Below are 27,509 nucleotides of genomic sequence, written 5' to 3'. Positions count from 1 at the left end.
TGCTCCATCTATTACATCAGACCAGAAGTAGGGAGGGACTCCTATCTTCACTAATACCTCTAGGCTGTAAGCTCGTTATGGGCAGGGAACGAGTCTACTACTTCCCAGTTCTTTTGCCTTGGAGTCAGACGACCTGGATTCTAATCCCACCTCTGCCACTTATCTGGTGTGACCTGGGGCAAGTCACTTCACTTCTCTGTGTCTCAGTTACCTCATCTGTAAAATTGGGATTAAGACTGTGAGCCCTGTGTAAGACAGGGACTGTGTTCAACCCAATTAACTTTTATCTACTACAGTGCCTGGCTCTAGTAAGTGCTTAACAATGTGTCTGTTTACTGTTGTATTGTGCTCTCCCAAGTGCTTACTAAGTGCATTGCACATAGTAAAGCCCTCAATAAATATGATTAATTCTGTTCTATTGACCACTCCCAAGCACTTAGTATAGTCCCATCTCTCTCTATATATGGGGTAGATACAGGGTCATCAGGTTGTCCCACGTGAGGCTCACAGTTAATCCCCATTTTACAGATGAGGTCACTGAGGCACAGAGAAGTGAAGTGACCTGCCCGCAGTCACACAGCTGACAAGTGGCAGAGCTGGGAGTCGAACTCATGACCTCTGACTCGGAAGCCCAGGCTCTTTCCCCTGAGCCACGCTGCTTCCCATATATATGTATATATATGTATATATATGTATACACACACACATGTGCTCAAGAAATACGATCGATTGATTGATTGATTGATTGAGATTTACCAGTGAGCATCTGGTTCCCTAATCTGATTTATGGCTTTGGGAGAGGCTGCCAGGATGCAACATTGAATGGACATCTGTGATCATACTGGATTGCTGATCTCCTACCTGTATCCAAGACTTGTTTGCTCAAACACTTGAACTACTTTGAATGTCCTAGAGGGATCGTACTCAACTTGGATTCAGAATAGCAATCCATCGTGGAGAAATAATGTCATTTCAGATACTGTATCACCTATCAATATCTGAAATGTACTCTACATGTCTTTTCTTGTATTAGTGTTCTGCGGTCTTCTGGGACCTTTTAGGTACTATAGCATTCTCTTATTCTTTATTCAAGCCCACATATTCAATCCGTCACCAAATCCTGTTGGTCCCACCTTTGCAACATTGCTAAAATCTGGCCTTTCCTTTCCACCTAAACTGCTACCATGTTAACACAGTCACAGTCACTCTTACTATCCTGCCTAGATTACTGTAACAGCCTCCTTGCTGACCTCCCAACCTCCTGTCTCTCCCCACTCCAGTCCATACTTCACTCCGCTTCCTGGCAATATAATATAATTCTGCAAACACGTTCAGAACATGTCACCCCCCTCTTCAAAAATCTCCAGTAGTTGCTTATCCACCTCTGTATCAAACAAACCCTCCTCACCACTGGTTTTAAAGAAGTCCATCACCTTGGCCCCTCCTACCTCACCTTGCTTCTCTCCTACAACCCAGCCTGCATACTTCACTCCTCTAGTGCTAACCTTTTCACTGTGCCTCATTCTCATCTGTCTCGCTGCTGACCTCTGACCCACGTCCTGCCTCTGGCCTGGAATGCCCTTCCTGCTCAGATCCGACAGTTACTCGCCCCTCATTCCAAAACTTTTTGAAGGTGCATCTCCTCCAAGAAGCCTTCCCAGACTAAGCCCCTCTTTTCCTCATCTCCCACTCCTTTCTGCGTTGCCCCAACTTGCTCCCTTTGCCCTTTTGGGACACCACCGAAGCCCCACAGCACTTATGTAAATATCTGTAATTTTATTTGTATTGATGATTGATGTCTGTCCCCCCCACACCTAAACTGTGAGCTCGTTGTGGACAGTGAATGTCACTGTTTATTGTTGTATTATTCTTTCCCAAGCACTTAGTACAGTGCTCTGCACACGGTAAGTGCTTAATAAATACAATTGAATGAATGAATGAAGCATCTGATTGTCCTACCAACCTGTGCCTACTTCTTGCAGGAGTCTGATCTGTGCTCTCTGGAAGCACTCAGTTCCCACTGAGATCTCTGTCCCCATAAATACAACAAAAAACCCTGTTAACATCAGTGACCTCTCATCAGTACATATCCAGTCTTGGACCTAATTATCATGGTAAGGGAGAGACCATCAGACACCCTAATTTTCCTTTGAATAATCCTTCCTGGGTCCCTTATCTTGACCTCTTTAATAATAACTGGCTCTTACTATGTGTACCAAACAATGTTCTAAGAACTGGGTAGAAATAATATAATCAGGTGAGAAACAGTCTGTGTCCCATAGGAGGATCAGGATCTAAGTAGGAGGAGGAAACAGATACTGAACCACCATTTTGCAAATGAGGAACCTGAGGCAAAGAGAAATGAAATGACTGGCCTAAAGTCACTCAGCAGATGTGTCAGAGAGGAGATTAGAACCCAGATCCCCTTACTCCCAAGATCATGCCCTTTCTAGCAGACATTACTGCTTCTCCAGAACGAATGTAAAACTGATGACAAATTCCATGTTCCTGATGGGTGGGTCTGTTTGCTTTTAGGATTTTTGAACTGTAGACACTGAAATTTTATCCCCCTTTTTTTTTTTGGTTGGGTGGAAGGGTGTTTTATGGATCTACATATAGAAGAAGCCAAGCCTAAGAATGAAAATGGCTGGGAGACATTTAAAACATTCTGGAGACTAGCCCTACTTTTGTGGCTGGTGCTTCTTGGAATATGACATTCTTATCACAGCACCCAATCATCACCATCTTCATCATCATCAAAAGTATTTACTGAGCTCTTACTGTGTGCAAAGCACTGTACTAAGCACTTGGGAGAGTATAATACCAATGGAGTTGATAGACCACTCCCTGTACACAATGAGCTTACTGCCTAGAGGGGGAGACAGACATTAATACAAATCAAGAATGTATAATTTAGAGGTAGGTACTCATCTTTAAGGTCTTGAGGGCTTATTGCATCTTGGCACAAAAAGTTTGTCAAATGCAATATAGCTGATTTGCAGTTCTCATATATGTGCATGTGGACATTAGGGCTTGATATTTAAACTTGTGCCCTGGAGGTCCTCTGATTCTTTGACTGGCTATTCCTGGTCTTCCACTGAGAGGCAAAGGTGCTTGTGCCCCAGAACCAAAGGTAATAACAGATAAGCACACACATCCTTGGGTTCAACCTGGTTCTCAGTCCCCCATCTGCCACTCCCCACATCATTTCCACTCTGAACCAATGAGGAGTTTTTTAAAGGATGGGGACCTGAGAGCCAGGAACCTCCCAACCTGCTCTCCTCCCAGACTGCAATCATCTGCTCCCTTCCCTTCCCCAGCCATCCCAAGTTGGACAGTGTGGACAGGGTAGGTGTGAAATTGGTATCCACCATATAATAATGTTGGTATTTCTTAAGCGCTTACTATGTGCCGAGCACTGTTCTAAGCGCTGGGGTAGACATAGGGGAATCAGGTTGTCCCACGTGGGGCTCACAGTCTTAATCCCCATTTTACAGATGAGGGAACTGAGGCACAGAGATGTTAAGTGACTTGCCCACAGTCACACAGCCGACAAGTGGCAGAGCTGGGATTCGAACTCATGAGCCCTGACTCCAAAGCCCGTGCTCTTTCCACTGAGCCACGCTGCTTCTCATATCCCATATCCCATGCACTAGGATAAAGGGACACATGTTTCAAAGCTTGAGGGCCAGATTTCAAAAGAGATGTCTCCAGGGAGCTTCCCGAGTGTGAATGGTGTAGTTGGGCCGGAAGGGAGCTGCAGCTGCAGCAAAGTGGCTCTCTCCTGCCCCTCTCATTATAAAGGCCCAGAACCCCATAGCTGCAGCCCTGACTGATCCCAAAGGATAAGTCAGATTATCGCTTCAGCCCCTGATAGGAAAGAAGTCCCAGCCCATATGCAGCCCTTATTTCTTTCCTCTGCCTTCAGAACATCTGTACTTGGATGTCCCACTGACACTTCAAACTTAAAGTGTCCCATACGAGACTTCTCATATTCCCATCCAAACTGTGTTTTCCTCCTGACTTTCCAATTACTCTAGACAGCACCCACCATTCTTCCTGTCATGTAAACCTGTAACCTTGACATTATCCTTGGCTCATCTCGCTTACTCAACCTACTTATTTAATCTGTAACTAAATCCTGTTGGTCCCACCTTCGCAACATTGCTAAAATCTACCCTTTCCCCTCCAACCAAACTGCAACCATGTTATTTCAAGCACATATCCTATCCTACTTTGATCACTGCATCAGCCTCCTTGCTGACCTCCCTGCCTCCTGTCTCTCCTCAGTAAAGTCCATACTTACACTGTTGTCTGGATCATTTTTCTACAGTACCATTCAGTTCAGGTTTCCCCTCTCTTTAAGAATCTCCAATGGCTGTCTAGCCACCGCTGCATCAAGCAGAAAGTCTTTACCATTGGCTTTAAAGCACTTATTCACCATATGCCCTTATACAATAAATCCCTGATTTCTTACTACATCTCAGACCCTACATTTCATTCCTCTAATGCCAGTATACTCACTGTACCTCAATCTAATCTATCTCATCTCTGACCTTTCACCCATGTCCTGCCTCTGGCCTGGTACTCTCTACCCCTTCATATTTGATAGATGATCACTCTCCCTATAGTCAAAGCCTTGTTGAAAAGATATCTTCTCCAAGAAGCCTTACCCACCTAAACTCTCATTTCGTCTTCTCCCACTCTCTTCTGCATCACCCTTCCACTTGGATATGCGCCCATTATCCACCCCTCCCTCAGCCCCACAGCACTTATGTACATATCCATATTAATATCTGCCCCCACTTCTAGACTGTAAACTTGTTATGAGTGGGAAACAGGTCTACTAAATCAGTTACACGGTACTCTCCCAAGCACTAAAGTACAGTGCTCTGCATACAGTAAGTGCTCAATAAATATGACTGATAGATCGATCGCAGACCATGTGTCTGTTGATTGTTGTACTGTACTCTCCCCAGTGCTTAGTATTCATTCAATAGTATTTATTGAGCGCTTACTATGTGCAGCGCTCTGCACACAGTAAGCACTCATAATAGTAATTTTGGTATTTGCTAAAGTACTTACTGTGTTCCGGGCACTGTACTAAGCAGTGGGGTAGATACAAGCAAATTAGGTTGGATATAGTTCCTGTCCTGCCTGAGGCTGATGGTTTTAATCCCTAATTTACAGGTGAGGGAACTGAGGCAAAGAGAAGTGAAGTGACTTGCCCAAGGCTACACAACAGACAAGTGGTGGAGCTGGGATTAGAAACCAAGACCTTCTGATTCCCAGACCTGTGCTCTATCTACTATGCCACACTGCTTCCCAATAATAATGGTATTTGTTAAGTGCTTAGTATATGCCAAGCAGTGTTCTAAGCCCTGGGGGGGAATACAAGGTAATCAGGTTGTCCTAGGTGGGGCCCAGAGTCTTAATCCCCATTTTACAGATGAGGTAACTGAGGCACAGAGAAGTTAAGTGACTTGCCCAAAGTCACACAGCTGACAAGTGGCGGAGCCAGGATTAGAACCCATGACCTCTGACTCCAAAGCCTGTGCTCTTTCCTCTGAGCCACGCTACTTCAATCGACAGATTGACTGACTGACTGACCGGTGAATACTTTAGCCAAGGCTGAATCAGCTTGGGGAGGACTGGTCCTGAGAAGCAGAATCAACTCCTATTATTGCTATAGAGGCTAGTGGGGGTCAGCTCAGAGGGAGAGTGGCAAAGGACTGAACTGAACTAGACCCACCAGGTTAACTAGTCACTGGCCATATGACTTTCACAAGATCACTTCAATGCCCCCAAGACTTTTGTTGTCACTTTTAAAGAAACTATGATTTTATAGAAATAGCTCCATGGCAGGGGATAGAAAACTGCACCCAGTGCTGCCTTCTACCACCCTACAGGGAAAGAGAACAGCACCGGCCTCCACAAAACCAGAGAAAGATTGATGGCTGCTGCAGTCGTTGCTGTGATTATGGGTGACCTTAGACTCTGAACCACATGGGGCTTGAAATTTTGCTCCTCTAGCCACAGCATCCTCCTGATGATTGTATTTATTATGTTTGATTGTCGTTGTGTTTATGCTGTTTTGGTGTTCTATTGTTTCATCAGTCCTAAAGTGTCTGTCTCTAATCCCCTTTCTCCATTTGTAGTCTCAGATCACAGGCCTTCTGAGTGATGAGGCCCAAGTTTTATTCCCACTTCTGAATATTCTCCTTGAACTTAGTACAGACCTCTGCACACAGTATTCACTTATAAATACTATTACTTATACTACTACTACCTTTAAAACATGACATTGCATCATGGTTTTTTTTCCAGATCATTTCTGCTGCTGGTGTGGTCAGCAAGGAAAAGAACTAACTCATTTCCAGCCAAGTTAACTCTAATCAACTAATTATCAGGTAGTGGAAATATCTCCACCTACCAGTTTGCTGTAGCCAAAGATTCCTGTTCCCTCCTACTTGTTTCTTTCTTCTTTTTTTTCCCTCATTCACCTCAATATCTGAGAAAACTTGAATTTCCCCAGTAGCCCCCCAAGAGCATGACACTTTGATTTTAAATTTCCCAGATTCACAGGCTTATTGGAGGGTCTCAGAGAGCTGAACAGGGCCACTTGTGAAAGGGCACTGGAAGAGGTGGGTAGTATGAAGGCAGTGACTTTAGTGACTTCCTGTCATCAGTTTGTGCATCTCAAAAAGATTTGATTGTCACCTGAAGCCTTCAATGGCTTCAACCCCAGATTGCCAAGTTCATCCTAATTCATAGCTGGAAGCATTGGCTCTTCCTCCCCATGACCCTGCTCTGCTAATGATCTTGCTCACTATCTTGTAAGAAATGTTTTTGCACCACCCTGTGTTCTATTTCCTGGCTGTTAAGATAGGTCTGAGCACCACTATCATGGCAAGGCCTGGCTCAGTGTCAGGACCATCAGTGTCCCATAATGCTTCATTAAGATCTATGCTATTCACATCTTCATGGGACTGGAGTCAAGCATCTTTCTTGCAAGGCAATGGTCAGGTAAGTGGCCATCTGTCACTCCCTCTGCTACCCCTTTGTAATCACAGAAAGCTTTGTCCTCAAGGCCACTATATTCATGGTGTCAGAAATGGTCTCCCAGTTGCCCCTTGCCTGTCTTGACCATAAAGGATATTTACCGCTCCAGGAATGAGTTTGACCACTTTTTGTGCTCCATCCTGTCCCTCACCAGCCTGGCATGTGATGACAGAAAGGCCAACAGCATTTTCCAGCTATCTGTAGCTGGAATTTTGATGAGCAGTGACTTGGGTCTCATCAGTCTCTTCTATGCCCTAATCCTGCGGGCGGTACTGATGTTATACTCTGCCAAAGCTGCCTCCAAAGCAATCAGAACCTGCAGCTCCCACATCATCCTCATCCTTTTCTTCTACACAGCTTGCATTGATATACCCATTACTCAGAGTGCAAAGGGGAAGGTGCCCCTCATCCTCATGCTCCTCATTGTTCTGCACAATAAAAACAATTATAATAATGATGGCATTTATTAAGCACTAACTATGTACCAAAGACTATTCTAAGCACTGGGGTAGATACAAGGTGATCAGGTTGTCTCATGTGGGGATCACAGTCTTAATCCCCATTTTACGGATGAGGTAACTGAGGCACAGAGAAGTTAAGTGACTTGCCCAAGGTCACAGAGCAGACCAGTGGCTGAGCCAGGATTAGAACCCATGTCCTCTGACTCCCAAGCCCCTGCTTTTGCCACTATCCCCCTAACCCTCAACCCCATAGACCATCCTGAAACTGATAAGACTGGCTGGGGTGAGAGAGTGACCTTGGTTCCACCATGGCTACCATGGACTTTCTTTCTCAAACACCCAGTGTCAGCACAGCATCCAGGAAAACACAAGAAGTAGGAGCCAGATTCCAAACTCTTTGAGGTCAGTGCTACGGAAATCTTCCCACCCTGGAAAGTCATCTCCAGTTTTACTTTCTTGATGACTCAAATAGGAAATTAGGAAAAGTTTTTTTTCTTTAATTGTTCCATAGCCTTCTGTCTTAGCTCTAGTCTCTGCTAAGTTCCCCTTCCTTACGTACTGAAACTGACATACCCTACAATGTTTGATTCCTTTAGTAGGCTCCTAGTAGAGGGTAGAGAAAGTGTTTACTAACTCTATTTTACTCTTCCAAGATCTTAATATGATTCTCTGCATATTTATATACTCAGTAAACATCATCGATGGATTGATCGATTGATTGAGATCTCTAAGAGAGTAACAAGCACCCAGCCCAATTTTAGGTTCTGATTGGTTTTAATAAAAGTAAGTGATGGTCACCAATCAGGATGTTCTGAATTTTCACATGTGTCCGTATGCTCCTCCTACTGCATCAGGCAGACATAATAATAATAATAACAGTTATGCTATTTATTAAGCGCTTACTCTGTGCAAAGCACTGTTCTAAGCACTGGGATAGGTGCAAGTTTGTCAGGTTAGACACAGTCCCTGTCTCACACAGAGCTCACAGACTTAATCCCCATTTTACAGATGAGGTAACTGAGGCCTAGAGAAGTGAAGTGACTTGCCCAAGGTCACGGAACAGACATGTGGCAGATCCAGAATTTGAACCCATGACCTTGTGACTTCCAGGCCTGTGTTTTATAATAATAATAATGTTGGTATTTGTTAAGCGCTTACTATGTGCAGAGTACTGTTCTAAGCGCTGGGGTAGACACAGGGTCATCAGGTTGTCCCACGTGGGGCTCACAGTCTTAATCCCCATTTTCCAGATGAGGTAACTGAGGCACAGAGAAGTGAAGTGACTTGCCCACAGTCACACAGCTGACAAGTGGCAGAGCTGGGATTCGAACTCATGACCTCTGACTCCAAAGCCCAGGCTCTTTCCACTGAGCCACGCTGCTTCTTTATCTTCCATAATTCCTGGGGCGATTTGGCATTGGGCATTTGGGACCCTGATCCTATCTATGGCTCTGGGAGAAGCTGCCAGAGTCCAGGATTGAATAGTCAGTTGTGGGCAGGCTAGATTACTTATCTCCCTCTTGTTTCTGAATTTCCTTTGCTCAACCCATTTGCAATGTTTGCTCTGGATCTCAAGTCCACAACACCTACCGTGGATTTGAGATCTTATTGTATCACAGTACACCAAATCTGTCAATCAGGATATAACTGATTCACACTTCTCATGTTCATGGGAAGGGACACTAGAGCTTTAGTATTTACATGTGTGCCCTGCAGGTACTCTGACCCATCCTTTGATGAATCAAAATCGGAATCAGAAAAATAATCAATTTGGAGAAAAAAATGTCAATTTGGATACTATATTGTCTATAATTTCATTAAATATGCTTCATGTTTTTTCTTGGCATTAGAGGTTTCTGGTCTCCTGTGCCAGTTTAACTAGCCCAGAATGGAAATATTTCATGTTGGGTCATTCCAACCTTTGCCAACACCCCTGGGTATCTGACCTAAGCTCTCTGGGAGTCCTCAGTTCCCACTGGGATTTCTGCTGACTTAAAACAGAAAACTCTATTAAATTCAATTCCCTCTCACCAACACACATCCATTTCTCTCTGACCTTATTTCATAGTAAAAGAGAGACCATTAAATACCACCAATTTTCCACTGAATAATCCTCTTTGGATTTCTCATCTAAAATCCTTTTTTAAAGTTATTGTCATTATTATTAATAATAACAATAATATTTGTTAGGCACTTACTATGTGCCAAACTCTGTTACTAAGTGCTGGGGTGGATAGAGAAGCAGTGTGGCTCAGTGGAAAGAACCCACGCTTGGGAGTCAGAGGTCATGGGTTTGAATGCCGGCTCCGCCGCTTTTCAGCTGTGTGACCATTGGCAAGTCACAACTTCTCTGTCCCTCAGTTACCTCATCTGTAAAATGGGGATTAACTGAGAGTCTCACGTGGGACAACCTGATTTCCCTGTATCTACCCCAGCGCTTAGAACAGTGCTCTGCACATAGTAAGTGCTTAAAAAATACCAACATTAACTTTTCTGTGCCTCAGTTACCTCATCTGTAAAATGGGGATTAAGACTGTGAGCCTCCCATGGGATAACCTGATTATCTTGTATCTCCCCCGTGATTATAACAGTGCTTGGCACATAGTAAGCTCTTAATGAATACCATAATTATTATTACAAGATATTCAGGTGAGACACTGCCCTTGTCCCACATCATAGTCTAAGTAGGAAGATGAAATAGATATTGAATCCCTATTTTACAGGTGAGGAACCTGAGACCAAGAGAAATTGAATGACTTGCCCAAGTCACACAGCAGACAACTCTCAGAGAGGGCACTAGAACCCAGATCCCCTTACTTCTAAGATTATGTCCTTTCCAATAGGCCACACTGCTTATCCAGAACCAACTGCACAACTCTTGACAAATTTCATGTGCTTCCTAATAGCTGGCTCTGTTTCCTTTTAGGATTTTTGAACTGTAGACACTGTAATTTCATGCTCATATCCAGGGTGGGAGTGGGAGATAAATTTACAAGTGTGTGTCATGAGAAAGAGGAGACAAAGTCCAGTAATAAGAATGATTGGGATGACAATCAATCAGTAGCATTTATTGAGTGCTTACTATGTGCAGAGCACTATAGAGAAGCAGTGTGGCTCAGTGGAAAGAGCCCAGGCTTGGGAGCCAGAGGTCATGGGTTTGATTCCCATCTCAGCCACTTGCCAGCTGTGTGAACTTGGGCAAGTCACTTGATTTCTCTGTGCCTCAGTTACTCCATCTGTAAAATGGGGATTAAGGCTGTGAGCCCCACGTGGGACAAACTGGTTACCTTGTATCTACCCCAGTGCTTAGACCAGTGCTTGGCACATAGTAAGCGCTTAACAAATACCAACATTATTATTATTACCAAGTGCTTTATCCTCACTCTCAGCCCCAAAGCACTTTCATTCATCCATTCATTCATTCAATATAACCATATTTATTGAGCACTTACTGTGTGCTGAGCACTGTACTAAGCGCTTGGAAAGTACAATTCAGTAATTAAAGGAGACAACCCCTGCCCATACCAGGCTTACAGTCTAGAAGGGAGGAGCCAGACATCAAAACAAGTAAACAGGCATCAATATAAATAAATAGAATTATAGATATGCACACAGTAAAATCAGCACTTATGTACATATCTGTAATTTATTTATTTATCTGTAATTTATTTATTTATCTTAATGTCCTGCTCCCCCTTTAGACTGTAAGCTCGTTATGGTCAGGGAGTGTGTCTGTTTATTGTTATATTGTACTCTCCCAAGTGCTTAGTACAGAAAGTGCTCAATAAATATGATGAAACGAATGAATGAATGGGAGAGTACAATGCAACTAAATTAGCTGACACATTCGCTGCCGATAGCAAGTTTACAGTCTGGAGGATGAGTTTACAGTCTAGATGATATGTCTGAAACATTCTGGAGACCAGTCCTGCTTTGTGGGTGGTGCTTTTGGGAATGTGACATTCTGACCACAGCACCTATGGTGGATTTGAGGTCTCACTGCATTGCGGTACGCCAAATCTGTCAAGCAGGATAGAGCCGATTCACAGTTCTCATGAGTGGCGAGCCCACAGTAAGCTTCCTTATTAGTGACTGTCTGTGGTCCCGTGAACGACAACAAGGAAGAGACTTGAGAAGGCACTGATGGGCTATACCTAGTGCAGGTGATTGCTGGCCTGTGGGAGTGGGCATGGAGGGAGGTATGGCCTTCTCTCCCTGTTCTATCTGGTAACAGGCCTGGACCAAACAATGATTGCCAAGTAGAACCCCAGATGTGACAGCTAAAGCAAATAAAAGGCATAAAATGCTCTCGCTTTGAGTGGCCAGGGGGCACCTGGAGTCAGCACAGTGGCACACAGAGGAGCATAAGCATTCGAGAAGCAAGAAGGAAGCAAGGTGAGAGCGGCACTAGAAAGCAGCAGAAGGCAGCAGCACTTGGAATCAGAAAGAAGAAGCATTGATAGAAGGGGCTCCTTTGACCACAGCCTGGTATTGGACCCTTGAGTGGTTAAGTAAAGGAGAGTACATACGTGTCACTCCCTTGCATGTCAGTAAAACTAAGTAAGAAACTTACCACAGTAACCTTGGTGATCAGAGGTGTGGTTTGAACTGTACTATGTGTTACTGAGGCTCTCCCAGTCCAGGAAGGTTCTGGTTGGTATGAACCGAGGGCTTGTGACATCATGTACATGTGAAGGGACACTAGGGCTTTGGTATTTACATGTGTACCCTGCATGTGCTCTGACCCATCCTCTGACGATCTCTGCCTGGTCTTCAGTAATGAGGTGAAGGTGCTTTTGTCCTAGGGCTGAAAGGGCAATACAAGCACACCCATTCTTGGGTACTGCCTTGTACCCAACATCGCTCAGGCTTTTCCCACTCTGGGCCACTGGAGATTTAGGGAGAAGATGGGGACCTGAGACCCAGGAACCTCTCCACCTGTTCTTTTTCCAAATCCCAATCATCAAACATCCCAGCTCCTATCCCTATTCCAGCCAACCCAACCTACATGGTGCCATCAAGGTGAACATGGAATTGGAGCCCACTATATTTAACTTACTAGGAAAAAGGGATATATATTTCAATGCTTGAGGGCCAGATTTCTCAAATGATGTCACCAGGGACCCTCTCTCTCATGTGAATGGCTCTGCTGAGCTGGAATCACTGAGAATACCAGGTGCTACTCAGGGGCTCCCAGCAGCCCCAAGGCCCAGGTCACCCTCCTCCTGCAGCTACAGAGCTGCTTCCTCTTGCCATTTCTCACTATAAAGGCCCAGATCACCACGTCTTTGGCCCAGATGGCCCCTAAAGAACGAGCCAAATTCCCACTGCAGACCCCTGTCAGAGGGGAGAAGCCACAGCCCCACTGCACACCACTGATGAGTACCCAGCCAGGCAGTATTGATCTAGAGAGAACAGGTCCGGAGAAGCAGAATCAGATTCCTCTTCAGGCTGAGGGGACTAGCAGTGTCAACTCCGAGGGAGGGTCAAATTAAGTCTAACTGAACCAGAACTACTTTAGTTGGTTGGTCAACAGAGAAGCGGCATTGCTTAGTGTAAAGAGCCTGGGGTTGGGAGTCAGAGGTCATGAGTTCTAATTCCGACACCACAATTTGTCAGCTGTGTGACTTTGGGCAAGTCACTTAACTTCTCTGTGCCTCAGTTACCTCATCTGTAAAATGGGGATTAAGACTGTGAGCCCCTCGTGGGACAACTTGATTAGCTTGTATCTACCCCAGTGCTTAGAACAGTGCTAGGAACATAGTGAGCACTTAAATGTCATCATTATTATTATCATTATTATATGCCTTTCCCGGGATCTATCCACTGCCCACAAGATTTTCCATTGCTATATAGTTATACTTTACTCTCCCAAGAGCTTAGTGCAATGTTCTGCACACAGTAAGGACTCAATAAATATGAATGATGGATTGTGCTTAGTACTGTGCTCTGCAAATAATAAGCACTCAATAAATTAGATTAATTTTATTTGTAATTATTAAAGAGCTATGATTTTACAGCTCTAGCTTCTTGTGGGGAGAGGAGACTGCACTCCATCCATCCACCACTCCAGAGGAATGGAGAAGAGCACCTTCAGCTCAAGGCATCCACAAAACCCCAGGAAGACTGATGGGTACTGTAGTGGTCACTGTGGCGATGGGTGAACTTCAACTCTGAGGCACTTGGGGACTGAATTTTTGATCCTCTGTCTACAGCACCCTACTGATTATTGTGTTTATTTTGTGTATTTGTCCTTGTGTTTTTACACAAGCCCACATCTTCTGGCAGCCCTCCCCAGTTTGTATTGTCAGATTGTGAGTTCCCCAGGGAACGAGGATCTAGTTTAATGACCACCTCTATATACTTTCCCAAAGCTCACTTCAATGCTCAACACACTTAAGTGCTGAAAAATACTATTCTTACTTCTACTACATGGGTAAAATGATTGCCTTTTGTCAATTTGAAATTGCACCAAGAGTTTTGTTTCTATTTTTTTCCACATCTTTTCTGCTGCCTTTGGGGTCGGCGAGGAAGGGACTCACCTATTTCTGGCCAAGTTAAGCTCCTAACAGCTATCCATTGGGACGTAGAAATATTTTCACCTGCCACTTTGTTGGCAATGGGGTGTGGCCCAAGATTCCTCTGTTACCTCCCGCTTGTGTCTTCATTTGCTTTTTTTGTCTTTTCCTGCTCAACCCAATATTTCCCAGCAGTGTGCCCTTCTTGGAGCATGGCATTTTGATTTAAAATTCCCCAGATAATAATAATAATAATGTTGGTATTTGTTAAGCGCTTACTATGTGCAGAGCACCGTTCTAAGTGCTGGGTAGACACAGGGGAATCAGGTTGTCCCACATGGGGCTCACAGTCTTAGTCCCCATTTTACAGATGAGGTAACTGAGGCACAGAGAAGTTAAGTGACTTGCCCACAGTCACACAGCTGACAAGTGGCAGAGCTGGGATTCGAACTCATGACCTCTGACTCCAAAGCCCATGCTCTATAAGGTTATTGAAGGGATCCAGAGGAAAGAGGACAGTTACTGTTCCAGAGAGCTGAACAGGGCTCCCGGTGAAGGGGCATTAGAAGGGGAAGGATATAAAAAGGGAGTGACTTCAGGGACTTCCAACCATCAGCCTGCGTATCCCAAAAAGATGGTTGTGTCCATCGGAGCCTCCAATGACTCCAACCTCCAGGTGACTGATTTCATCCTAATGGGTTTCCCGGGCATTCACAGCTGGCAGCACTGGCTCTCTATCCCCCTGGGCCTTCTCTACGTCTTGGCCCTCATGGTCAATGTGATGATCCTGCTCACCATCTGGAATAAAACAGTTATGCACCAGCCAATGTTCTATTTTCTGGCTGTCCTGGCCCTGGTGGACATGGGTCTGAGCACCAACATCATGTCTAGGATCCTGGCCATTCTCTGGTTCAATGCCCGGACTATCAGCCTCCCAGAATGCTTCTTTCAGATCTATGCTATTCACATCTTTTTGGGGCTGGAGTCTGGCATCTTTCTGTGCATGGCATTGGACAGGTATGTGGCCATCTGTCACCCCCTCCGCTACCTTACTGTCATCACAGAAGGCTTTGTCCTCAAGGCCACCCTGTTCATGGTGGTCAGGAATGGTGTCCTAGTCATCCCAGTGCCTGTCCTGGCCGCAAGGCGTCTTTACTATTCCAGGAATGAGATTGATCCACTGTCTGTGCTCCAACCTGGCCGTCACCAGCCTGGCATGTGATCTTAGGAAAGCCAACAGCATTTTCCAGCTGTCTGTGGCTTGGATCTTAATGGACAGTGACATGGGTCTCATCATTCTCTCCTATGCCCTGATCCTGCTGGCGGTACTGAAGTTACACTCGGCCAAAGCTGCCTCCAAAGCCCTGATCACCTGCAGCTCCCACATCATCCTCATCCTCTTCTTCTACTTAGTGATTGTGGTCTTGCTCATTACCCACAGTGCAAAGGGGAAGGTGCCCCTCATCCTGGTCCTCCTCAATGTCCTGCACAATGTCATCCCCCCGGCCCTGAACCCCATAGTGTATGCCCTGAGGACCCATGAGATCAAAGTGGGGTTCCTGAAGCTGGTCAGGCTGGCTGAGGTGAGAAAATGACCCTAGTCCTTCATGGTTGCAATGAGACTTTTCTCAACCACCCACTGTCACTGCAGGATTTGGAAAGCACAAGAAGGAGCAGAAAGTGGTTTCCAAACCTCGTTTCTGGCCACTCTCAGAGGGTGTCAGATGTATATCTTTGCAGTGGTGTCCCAGTTCCCACCTGACACTGGGACACACTGAACATTGGCATCCAGATAGACAAGATTCCATTCCTTTTAACCCCAGCCTTTCGTTCCAATTCTGCTGCTTAGTCCTGAGACTAAGGCCAGTAAACCTCATTCATTCATTCATTCATTCAATAGTATTTATTGAGCGCTTACTATGTGCAGAGCACTGTACTAAGCGCTTGGGATGAACAAGTCGGCAACAGATAGAGACAGTCCCTGCCGTTTGACGGGCTTACAGTCTAATCGGGGGAGACGGACAGACAAGAACAATGGCACTAAACAGCGTCAAGGGGAAGAACATCTCGTAAAAACAATGGCAACTAAATAGAATCAAGGCGATGTACAATTCATTAACAAAATAAATAGGGTAACGAAAATATATACAGCTGAGCGGACGGGTACAGTGCTGTGGGGATGGGAAGGGAGAGGTGGAGGAGCAGAGGGAAAAGGGGAAAATGAGGCTTTAGCTGCGGAGAGGTAAAGGGGGGATGGCAGAGGGAGTAGAGGGGGAAGAGGAGCTCAGTCTGGGAACGCCTCTTGGAGGAGGTGATTTTTAAGTAAGGTTTTGAAGAGGGAAAGAGAATCAGTTTGGTGGAGGTGAGGAGGGAGGGCGTTCCAGGACCGCGGGAGGACGTGACCCAGGGGTCGACGGCGGGATAGGCGAGACCGAGGGACGGCGAGGAGGTGGGCGGCAGAGGAGCGGAGCGTGCGGGGTGGGCGGTAGAAAGAGAGAAGGGAGGAGAGGTAGGAAGGGGCAAGGTGATGGAGAGCCTTGAAGCCTAGAGTGAGGAGTTTTTGTTTGGAGCGGAGGTCGATAGGCAACCACTGGAGTTGTTTAAGAAGGGGAGTGACATGCCCAGATCGTTTCTGCAGGAAGATGAGCCGGGCAGCGGAGTGAAGAATAGACCGGAGCGGGGCGAGAGAGGAGGAAGGGAGGTCAGAGAGAAGGCTGACACAGTAGTCTAGCCGGGATATAACGAGAGCCCGTAATAGTAAGGTAGCCGTTTGGGTGGAGAGGAAAGGGCGGATCTTGGCGATATTGTAGAGGTGAAACCGGCAGGTCTTGGTAACGGATAGGATGTGTGGGGTGAACGAGAGGGACGAGTCAAGGATGACACCGAGATTGCGGGCCTGCGGGACGGGAAGGATGGTCGTGCCATCCACGGTGATGGAGAAGTCTGGGAGCAGACCGGGCTTGGGAGGGAAGATGAGGAGCTCAGTCTTGCTCATGTTGAGTTTTAGGTGGCGGGCAGACATCCAGGTGGAGACGTCCCGGAGGCAGGAGGAGATGCGAGCCTGAAGGGAGGGGGAGAGGACAGGGGCGGAGATGTAGATCTGCGTGTCATCTGCGTAGAGATGGTAGTCAAAGCCGTGAGAGCGGATGAGTTCACCGAGGGAGTGAGTGTAAATGGAGAACAGAAGAGGGCCAAGAACTGACCCTTGAGGAACTCCAACAGTTAAAGGATGGGAGGGGGAGGAGGCTCCAGCGTAGGAGACCGAGAATGATCGGCCAGAGAGGTAAGAGGAGAACCAGGAGAGGACAGAGTCCGTGAAGCCAAGGTGAGATAAGGTTGGAGGAGGAGGGGATGGTCGACAGTGTCAAAGGCAGCAGAGAGGTCAAGGAGGATCAGAATGGAGTAGGAGCCATTGGATTTGGCAAGAAGGAGGTCATGGGTGACCTTAGAGAGAGCAGTCTCGGTAGAGTGGAGGGGACGGAAGCCAGATTGGAGGGGGTCTAGGAGAGAATGGGAGTTAAGGAATTCTAGGCATCGATTGTAGACGACTCGTTCTAAGATTTTGGAAAGGAAGGGTAGTAGGGAGATAGGACGATAACTGGAGGGGGAAGTGGGGTCAAGAGCGGGTTTTTTTAGGATGGGGGAGACGTGGGCGTGTTTGAAGGCAGAGAGGAAGGAGCCCTTGGAGATTGAGTGGTTAAAAATAGAAGTTAAGGAAGGGAGGAGGGCAGGGGCGATGGTTTTAAGAAGGTGAGGTCAAGGCTCTTGAAAGCTTTCCAATCCAGAAATTCATCTCTATTTTTATTTATTTCAGGAGTAAACAAGTATTTAGTTGGAGTAAGTGTCATAGCTTACTTAACTTGCATACTTCCTAAATGGCTTTAGGCTCTTCTGTGTTTTTCTCCCCATTATCCACTATAGCCAAATTGGAAGATTGCCTAGTCCAGCCTAGATAAATTTTTGGTTGAGTCTTTCCTACCTACCTTTGCCTAGCTCATCTGGAGCTCTGACCTGTGCTTTCTGGGGGCTTCTTCTTTCCACTAGGATCTCTGTCCCCCTAAACATGACAGAAAATTTTATTAACTGCTGTCGCCTTTCATCAGCTTTTATCCATTCCTTTTTGATCTTATCTTCATCAAAAGGAAAAACAATCAAATCCCCTAATTTTTCTTCAGATAGTTCTCCCTGAATCTCTCATTCCATCCCCTTTAATACTAACCGTGACATTTATTAAACACCTACTCTGTTCTGAATGCTGTAATGAGGATATATGATAATCAGGTTAGACACTGTCCCCATCCCACATGGGCTCACAGTTTAAGCAGGGGAAGTCAGGTATTGAATTCCCATTTTACAGCTGAAGATCCTGAAGCACAGAGAAATTAAGTGGCTTGCCCAAAGTCATTTAAAAGGCCAGTGGTGGAGCCAGACTTTGAACCCAAATCCCCTTACTCCCAGGCTTACGTTGTTTCCACTAGGTGTGTTGTTTCTCTAGGACCGCCTGCACAACTTGTGAGAAATTCTGTGTTCTTCCCATTTACTAGGTCAAGAACTGGACTGTTCCTTTTTAGTGTTTTTGGTGATAGGGAGCTGCACAAGCTGCACAAGGAGACACGAGTATATCATGGAGAAGAGACCAAATCCAAGAGTCAGGTCAGCTGGCACAAATCTAACATCTAAGGAGACCAGCCCTGCTTTTGTGTATAGTGCTAATGAGAATGTGACTTTCTGAAATGGTGGTCTTGAGAGCTTTTTGCATCATAGCCGACCAAGTATATCGAATGGGATTCATCTGATTCTATTGTATTGAACTGTTCCAAACACTTAATGCAATCCTCTCCACCCAGTAATCGATCAGTAAATACCATTGATTGATTGATTCATCTGATTCAAAGTTCTCCTGTACTTGTGAAGGGAGTGCCCAAGTTCAAGCCCTGAGCTACATCGTTGAATTAGAAAACCTTTCACAGTTAGAGTTTGTGTGTCCTGCATATTCATGATCAATTGGGTATTTATATCTCTGGGCTGCCCTGCCCAGGAAAACCATGTTTCTGTGGACATTGGCTGAACAAATACCAGACACATTCCCTGCCCACCATGAGCTTATAGTCTAGAGGGGGGAAAATACATTCATATAACTACATAAATTACAGATAGGTACATAAATGCGGTGGGGCTGGGGTTGGGAGAGATTGAAGATGGAGCAAGTCAGGGAGATACAGAAGAGGTTGGAAGAGCTCTCCATCACCTTGCCCCCTCTTACCTCACCTCCCTTCACTTCTTCTACATCCCAGCCTGCACACTCGGCTCCTTTGGTTCTAACCTTCTCACTGTGCCTCCATCTCGCCTGTCCCGCTGTCAACACCTGGCCCATATCCTACCTCTCGCCTGGAACACTCTTCCTCCTTAAATCCACCAAACAACCACACTTCCCTACTTCAAAGGCTCACCTCCTCCAATAGGCCTAACCCAGACTAAGCCCAGCTTTTCCTCAGCTCCCCTCTGCCTCGGTCGCCCTGACTTGCTTCCTTTGCTCTAACCCCCACCCCACAGCACTTGTGTATATATATGTACATTTCTATAATTCTATTTATATTAATGCCTGTTTACTTGTTTTGAGGTATATATATATATATATATATATATATATATATGTGTGTGTGTATATATACAGATATAATTCTAATTATTTACACTGATGCCTGTTTACATGCTTTGATGTCTGTCCCCCCCTTTCTAGACTGTAAGCCCTCTGAGGAAGAGAATGTCTCACTTTATTGCTGAATTGTACTTTCTAAGCACTTAGTACAGTGCTCTGCACACAGTAAGAACTCAATAAATACGACTGAATGAATGAAAAGGAAAAGAGCACTTATTCAGGGAAGGTCTCTTGGAGAAGATGTGCCTTCAAAAAGGTTCTGAAATGTGTGTGTAAGTGTGGGGGGGCAGTAATTGTCTTTCAGGTATGAAGAAAGAGGGCGTTCCAGGCCAGACGCAGGATGTGAGTAAGTGGTCAGTGGATAGACGAGAACTCCCAATGCTCCCATTGCCTGTCCCTATTCTCCAGATTCATTCATTCATTCAATCGTATTTATTGAGCACTTACTGTCTGGAGAGCACTGTACTAATCACATGAGATGCCACCTGCCCTTTCTCTCTTTCCCCCCAGAGCTTCCCACTCCAGATATGTTGTGCTGGCCAAGCACAGGGAGACTCCTGGAATGGGCTGACCTTGGTTTTTCCTCCATCCTTACTCAACAGGCTTAGCAGCGGCCCCATTCCTGGCCTTAGCCTGCCTGACCCTCCAGCCCCAGACAGAGCAGCCAATTAGGATTGAACCTGATTGGCATCTATCTTTGTTTTATTCCAAAGTAAAAGGCAGTGGGGGCTCCTGGAGACCTACAAATTCTCAATCCCCAAGATGGTCCCAAGAAAGATCCATGCACTGGGGGCTCTGGGAGGGGAGGAGCAGGAAAGCAACTAAGTAGGTGCTTGGGAAAATTCAACAGAAGCACAATATATGTTCCCTACCAATAAGTAGAAGCAGTAGTGGTAATAGTAGTAGTAATAGTAATAGCCATAGAATCATTTACTGAGCAATCTCTACGTGTAGCATACTGTGCTACAGGCTTGGGAAATGCAGAATAGGAAGTGACATTTTCCCACCCACAAGGAGCCTGTATTATAAATGAAGAGACAAACTCAAAAATATCCACTTTAGTCAAAATAAGTAAAGGATGTAAATAATTCATAAGTGCCAGAGTTGGATGAAGGCACAATATAACTCAGGGTGTTGGGAAAACAACTGGGGAAAAGTTGTTGGAATAGGTGAGATTTAAAGAATGTTGATAGAGCTGTGGTCTGATGAGGGAAGGGAGGGAATTCCAAGGCAGAGGAGCAGCATGAGTAACGTACAGATAGAAGGTTGGTTTGGGAGGAATGAAGCAGTGTTTAGGGAATAGGGGGTAAAAAGAGAAGATAGGAAAGGTGGAGCTAGATGGTCAGAGCCCTGAAGCTGAAAGTGTTTGATGTGGAGAGACACAGGAATTCGGTGGAGCGGGGTATTGAGGAGAGGAGATATGTGGGCCAAGAGATGTTTCAGGAAGATGATCTCGGCAGCAGTGTGTAGTATAGACTGGACTTGGGAGAGGCTGGAGGCTGGAAGAACAGAGAGTAAGTTAATGCTGGGTGGAGAGGGCCCATCTCCCAGCTGTTGTGCCCAAAGAATAAGCAGGATGTGGCTGTGATTTCATGTGAAAGTTGAATGATAGTGTAGAGTCAAGGGTAGCACTGTGGGCTTCTGGGACAAGGAAGATGGTGGTAATAATAATAATAATTGTGGTATTTGTCAAGCACATACTATGTGTCAAGCACTGAACTAAGCACTGGAGTAGATACCAGATGATCAGATTGGACAGAGTCCCTATCCCAATGGGGCTCACAGTTTTAAGGAGAAAGAAGAACAAGTATTTAATCCCCATTTTACAGATGAGGAAACTGAGGCCCAAAGATGTTAAATGACTAGACCAAAGCCACCCACCAGGTGAGTGACAGAGCTGGGATTAAAACCCAGTTCACTGACTTCCTGGCCCATGCTCTTTCTGCTTAGACCATGCTGACTGTCATTGCCTGGAACTGCTGTCATCATTTGGAGGTTTGCTCTCTACGGGGAGACCCGGACATAAAAGTCTTTATGATAGTGTAATCAGAATGAATGAATTGACTGTAAAATCAATTATACATGTAGCCTCCAGTGCTGGGGGAGACACTGAATAAATTTGTTGGTGCTAGAGGCAGCTGATGCCTGGTTGTGACTCGGGGTGTTAGTTATCAGGGCAGGCTCTCTAGCCATTCTCTTCAGATCCAAAAGGAAATCAAGGAAAAATAATTTTACCTGCTCCAGCCTTGGACACCTAGTTGAAATATGAAGATAACAGAGCCTTTGCCACATTCATCCTCAGTCTCCCCTGATTGAGACCTCATTTTCCCTACTCCTTCTCCCTTCTGTATTGCCTATGTACCTGGATATGTATCTTTTAAGCATTTGCTATTCACCAGCACCCTCAGCCCACAGCAATTGTGTATGTATCTGCATTTTTAAATAAATAGATGTCTCCCCCTGTAGATTTAAAAACCCTTGTGGTCAGGGAGTGAGTCTATCAACTCTGTTGTATTGTCCTCTCCCAAGAGCTTAATACTGTTCTCTGCACAGAGTAAGCACTCAGAAAATACCATTGATTGATTAATTGATTGGCCACCAACCCTCTTTCCTCCAGCATTTGAATGGGAAACATTTAGGGGTTTCTTTAGGCTATCACAAGTGAGGATGAGCCCTATCTGAAAGTAAGACTCACTGATTATAAACCAAAAATATTTGTGTAGCCCCTTGAATTAGGTGTTTGGGAGAGTGTAATATTATTAGTACAATCCCTGTCTTCAAGGAGTTTACAGTCTAGCAGAGGAGATTGAATCCTCACCATTGGCTTTAAAGCACTCCACCATCTTGGCCCCTCCTACCTCTCCTCACTACTGCCCCTCTAAAACTCAGCCTGCACATTTTGCTCTTGTAAAGCTAACTTTCTCACTGTGCCTCGATCTCTCTTACCTCATCGCTGACCCCTAGCTCACATCCGGTCTCTGGCCTGGAATGCTGTCCCTTCCAATTACTCTCCCCCCATTTCAGAGCTTTATTGAAGGCACACCTTCAAGAGGCCTTCCCAGACTAAGCCCCCCTTTCCTCCTCTCCCTCTCCTTTCTAAATCATCCTGACTTGCTCCCTCTGCTTTCCCCTCCCCCAAGCCCCACAGCACTTATATACATATCTGTAATTTGTTTATTTGTATTAATGTCTGTCTCCCCACCTCTAGACTGTAAGTTCTTGTGGGCAGGGAATATGTCATTTTATTTTTATATGGTACTCTCCCAAGCACTTAATAAGAGCTCTGCACACAGTAAGTGCCCAATAAATACAACTGAATGAATTGAAAATCAAATAATTTACAGATCAAAGGAAGAAAGGCAAAAACAAAAATAAGTAAGTGCTTGCTTGTGTAATAGGATGTATAAGTTCACACGTACAGATAGGGTACAGGTGGGTGTGAGTGCAAAGAGAATAGTTGGCTCAGATATACTGAGGTAGTAGTTGGGGTTATGTAACCTGAGTGGATGATAAATTAACCAAAGACAAGCTCAGTAGGCTTCTCAAAACTCTAGCAGATATCTAGGGGGAGCCTAAGGGTTTTCTGTCCCAAAAGTGAGGGACAATGGAAAAACACAGAAGAAATGAAGAAAAGGGAAGAGATAAAAGATGAGATTATTTCATGAATGGGAACATTTTACTTCTTTTCTGTGGCCATAGAAAATATCCTCCTGAGTGACCAAAAAAAACCAAAGACAAAAAAACTTTTTTACTGCTCCTTGGCCCCTTCAGGCACATCAAAACTACCTCTGTTATTTTCCCACTTAACCCTGACCAAGTTGCCGCGTTCTATTATTATTCATCATATTATTATCATGATCTGTGAATTGCATTCCCTGTGGGGCATCGTCGTCAGTGTTGGGGAGAGGTTCAATGAGGATTCTGATCTTAGCAGATCCTAGCAGGATCCCTAGTACCCTTTACTGGATAGGAGGGAGAAGTGGAAGCTGTACCAGTCCTGCCCCATTCCTGGGTGTGCTGGTGTGCTGGATAGCTGCTCCAATCACAACAGCCTCCAGTCACAGCCACCTACCCGCATCCCCAAGATTCCCAAGGTTAAAGCTGGTATGGGTAGCTGGATTGGCTGGTCTTTTAGGGATTAGTGTAGGGATTAGCCCTTCTCTTGCTAGACTCAAAGGTTTAGTCCCAAGATCCTTTAAGAGCTTTCACTTTTCATGGTAGGAGTGGAATATTTAGCAGTTCCACCTCCTTCTGATCCGTGGGGTGTCTAGTTTCCATGGCGATTGGACTCTGAAAGGGAGGCGGCTTGGTTCTTAGCTGGGGAAAGTGATGAGTAGGGGAGAAGATTCTCCTGTTGAGAGATCCTGCTCCTCAGGATCAGATGTGGCTGAACTGACTGAAACAATCTCCTCTGTTCTAACAGACTGTCGCTCCATAGCCAGTGCTAGGAGGCTCAGAAAAGCAGCATCGTCTAACAGAAAAAAAGCGGAAGCCCAGAGATCTGGGTGCTAATCCCAGTTTTAGCAGTGGCCTGTTGCATGGCTTTGGACAAGCCACTTAACATCTCTCTACCACAAGTTTTATTCATTGAGTAATATTTATTAAACACTTACTTTGTGCAGAGCACTGTACTAAGCCCTTAGGAAAGTACAATACAACAATAAACAGTGACATTCACGGCCCATAATGATCTCACAATCCAGGGTGGTTGGGGGCGGGAGTAGACAGACATCAATATAAACAAAATTACAGATATGTACATAAGTGTTTTGGGGTGGGAAGTAGGGGGAAGAGCAAAGGGAGAAAGTTGGGGCAATGCAGAAGGGGATGGGAGATGAGGAAAAGTGGGGATTAGTCTGGGAAGGCCTCTTGGAGGAGATGTGCCTTCAATAACGCTTTGAAGAAAGGGAGAGAAATTGTCATATTTGAGGAGAGAGGGCATTCCAGGCCAGAGACAGGACATGGGCCAGGGGTTGGTGGCGAGACAGGCAAGAATGAGGCACAGTTAGAAAGTTAGCACCAGAGGAGTGAAGTATGTGGGCTGGGTTGTAGAAGGAGAGAAACAAGGTAAGGTACAAGGGGGCAAGGTGATGAAGTTCTTCATCATCAATGGTGAGTACTTTTTGTTTGCTATAGGGGTGGATGGGCAACTACTGGAGTTTTTTGAGGTGCAGGGTGACGTGTTCGTAATGCTTTTGTAGAAAGATGATCTGGGCAGCAGAGCGAAGCATGGACTGGAGTGGGGAGAAGCAGGATGTTGGGTGATCAGCATGGAGGCTGATGCAATAATCTAGGCGGGTTAGGATGAATGATTATATTACTGTGGTAGCAGTTTGGATGGGGAAGAAAGGGCAGATCTTAGCTATGTTGTTAAGATTGGAATGACAGGATCTGGTGAAGGATTGAATATGTGGGTTGAATGAGAAAGAAGAGTCAAAGATAATGCCAAGGTTACGTGTTGGTGAGACTGAAAGGATAGTGGTGCCATCTATAGTGAAAGTCAGAGAGAGGACAAGTTTGGGTGGAAGGGTAAGGAGCTCTGTTTTGGACATGTAAAGATTGAGGTGATGGGAGGACATCCAAGTAGAGATCTCTTGAAGGCAGGAGGAGGTGCAAGCCTGCAGAGAGGGAGAGATCAGGGAGGAGATGTAGATTTGGGTATTATAATAATGTTGGTATTTGTTAAGCGCTTATTATGTGCAGAGCACTGTTCTAAGCGGTGGGGGAGATACAGGGTCATCAGGTTGTCCCACATGAGGCTCACAGTCTTTATCCCCATTTTACAGATGAGGGAACTGAGGCCCAGAGAAATGAAGTGATTTGCCCACAGTCACACAGCTGACAAGTGGCAGAGCCGGGATTCGAACCCATGACCTCTGGCTCCCAAGCCCATGCTCTTTCCATTGAGCCATGCTTGAGATGGTAGTTGAAGCTATGGGAGCAAGTGAGTGAGGATGGAGAAAAGAAGGGGACCCAGAACTGAACCTTGAGGGACCCTCACAGTTAGAGGATGGGAGTGGGAGGAGGAGCCCACAAAGGAGACTGAGAATAAACAGCCAGAGACATAAGAGGAGAACCAGGAGAGGACAAAGTCAGTGAAGCCAAGGTTAGTTAACGTTTCCAGGGGAAGGGAGCGGTCCACATTGTCAAAGGCCGCTGAGAGATTGAGGTGGATTAGGATGGATTAGAGGCAGTTGGATTTGGCGAGAAGGAGATCATTGGTGACCTTTGAGAGGACAGTTTCTGTGGAGTGAAGGGAACAGAAGCCAGTTTCCTCATCTGAGGATAAGATTCCTGCTCTCCCTACCTCTTAGATTGTGAGTCCCAGGTTGCAAGCTTCTTGAGGGCAGGAATCATGTCTAGTTACTGTGTTCTAATCTCCCAAATGCTTAGTATAGTGCTCAGTTGGTTGATTGACAGGGACTTTGATCTGCTTATCTTGTATCTACTCCAGAGTTTAGCACTGTGTTATGCACATAGTAAGCATTTAATGAATGCCATAGTATTCTTGGGTCATTTTAGTTCTATACTCTACTTCCATGGACCAGGCAGGGAATGGGTCTCCTTATTATTGTATTATACTCTCCCAAGCTTTTAGTACAGTGCTCTGCACACAGTAAGTGCTTAATAAGTGCAATTGAATAAATGAATGAATGAATGAATGAATGAATGAGTGAATACAAGGGGACCTGTGTTCTACCCTGGCTCTGCACTTGATTGTTATGTGACTTCGGGAAAGTCATTTAACTTCTCTGTAACTCAGTTTTCTCATCTGTAAAATGGAGATTCAATACCCATTCTCCCTCTTTATTCTACTGTGAGCCCCATGTGGGACAGGGACTGTGTTCAACATGATTCACTTGAATTTTCCCTAGTGTTCAGTGAAGTATATGGCACATAGTGCTTAACAAATATTATTATCTGTAGTTCTCCCTCCCACTTGACTGTAAGTCCCATGAGGGACAGCTACTGTGTATAACCTGGTTGTCTTATATTTGCCCCAGCATTTATTACTGTGCTTGTCAAGTAGTAAATGCTAAATGAATACCACAGTTATTATCCCAATCATTCCTACATCATCAGGGGATTGTACAGGACAAGAAAGGGGCCCAATCTGAGCTCCCAACCCCAGGCTTTCCTTTGCAAAAAGCCTTATGGGGCAGGTATGAAGGAATGGACAATAAACTGCTTTTGTGAGCTTGAGGTCCTTGTCAAGGTTGTCAAGGGCATCACAGCCCCCCCACAAGAGTCCCAAGGGTGAAGCTGGTATGGTTAGCTGGACTGGCTGGTCTTCTAGGTTACCTGGTGGAGAAAAGACTCAGCTGTGCCTGCCTGCCATCAGGACATAGGGATTAGCTCTTCTCTTGCTAGACTCAAAGCTTTAGGCCCAAGGTCCTTTAAGAGCTTTCACTTTTCATGGTAGGAGTAGGACATTTAGCAGTTCCACCTCCTTCTGATCCATCGGGGGTCTGTTTTCAGTGGAGATTAGACTCTGGGAGGGAGGCGGCTTGGTTCTTAGTCAACTTGGGAAGGTGGTGAGTTAGGGGAGAAGTGGGTAAGCTTGGGGAGCATAGAGGGGCCAAGCTAGGAAGGATCATGTGGGAACTCTGATGATGGTAGTGATGGTGGTGGTGATGACAGTGATCATGATGGATAAATCTGATCATAGTGATGACAACAGTGATAATGGGAATGACAGTGGAGCTGCTGATGATAATAATAATGCTACTGATGGGACTGTGGGACTCCGGGGGGGGGGCAGAAATGATGATGGCGATGATGAGAAGTGGGTAGTAGGATGATGCACCA

At 45.4% G+C, this 27,509-nt stretch overlaps 1 pseudogene; it reads left to right on the top strand.

Moving 5' to 3' along the window:
- Positions 1 to 14,516: 14,516 nt before the first annotated feature.
- On the top strand, positions 14,517 to 15,636 carry LOC100092706 (annotated as a pseudogene).
- The last annotated feature ends 11,873 nt before the right edge of the window (positions 15,637 to 27,509 follow it).

Source organism: Ornithorhynchus anatinus, chromosome 2, assembly GCF_004115215.2.
Source record: "Ornithorhynchus anatinus isolate Pmale09 chromosome 2, mOrnAna1.pri.v4, whole genome shotgun sequence".
NCBI classification, from domain to species: domain Eukaryota; kingdom Metazoa; phylum Chordata; class Mammalia; order Monotremata; family Ornithorhynchidae; genus Ornithorhynchus; species Ornithorhynchus anatinus.
This window is presented reverse-complemented; position numbering and strand designations above follow the sequence as displayed.